Source organism: Emiliania huxleyi (assembly GCF_000372725.1).
Source record: "Emiliania huxleyi CCMP1516 chromosome Unknown EMIHUscaffold_1757, whole genome shotgun sequence".
NCBI classification, from domain to species: Eukaryota; Haptophyta; order Isochrysidales; family Noelaerhabdaceae; genus Emiliania; species Emiliania huxleyi.
Window position 1 is genome coordinate 1 of NW_005200827.1, and position 1,201 is coordinate 1,201.

Here is a 1,201-nt window from a genome sequence, read left to right on the forward strand (position 1 = left end):
GCTCTTCCAGTTCTCCTGCCTCGCCGTCCTCTACGCCCTGACCAAGGTGCCAAACCCGTACATCTCGGTCATCTTCCCATTCTTCATCGCCTTCCTCCCCCTGATCCGCAAGCTGGTGCCAAAGTGCTTCCCCTCCGTCTGGAGCAAGGAGGACCTCAAGGCGCTCGACAAGTAGAGGCGAGGGGCTGTGCCGCATACCAGGCGTATGCTGGCGAGTCGCCTGCCCGCTGGGCCGTGCGCGATGCGAGCGGCCGCGCGGCGGAACGCGCGCGGCCGGGTCCCGGGACGCGGGAGAGGGGGTTTGCGCCTCTGAGCCGGCGCGACGCGTCTAGCGACGCGTACTCTCCTCGCGACGCTCTCTCGAATGTCGGTGACCAGGCTGAAGCAGGCTCGTGTTCGGAACTTCCATGTGTGCGGTCGGTTCTCGTCTCGCTCTCGCGCGGCTGGGTGCCTGCGCGCGATTGCTAGAGATTCTAGATAACACTTTGTTTTTGTTTTCGCGGCTTTCAAATTTTACCCTGGACGCTCGATCGACACACATGTACTTGCGCCGCACTCCAGCTCTCGGCTCTCTCTCGTCTCGGCTCTCGGCTCTCGCAGCACCCACAGCCAGTCAGCCACACCCCACACGCCACACCAAACACCACGAGATCGAGAACGCCCCCGGGCCCCCGCGCCGCGCGGTGCCGTGAGTCACACGCACACAAATCTATGCACAAAGCACGAGTGCGTGCGGGAAAGGCCCGCTGAGCGCCAGCCGCCACGCCCGCCTAGTAGTACTACCGGGCCTACCCCACGCCGTCCGCCGCTCGTCTGGCGGGCTGCTAACTGTGCTAGCGGCAGCAGGCTGCTCGCCCTGTTGGCATGCCGACCGGCTCGTGCCTAGAATGCGGTGCCGCGGCGTGAGGGGCGGTGGCGGCCAGGGGAGACGCGTGCCCTCCGAGCCGCGCCCGAGGCTCGGGCCGAAGGCCGCGCCGACGACGACTGCGCTGGCGGTGCGTCCAGTCTGTGGGCGGCGGCGGGGGGGGGGGGGGGGGGGTTCAAAAGCCTCCTCCTCGGCCGGGCGGGGGGTCCCCCGGGGCAAGAGGGGCGGCGGCTGGCCTTTTCCACCGCGTCGAGGATTTGCGTGATCGGGGGGGCCAAAAGGCCCCCTCCGCCGCCGCTCGAGTTCAGAACGGGGGGGGAGCCCCCCTCGAGGGCA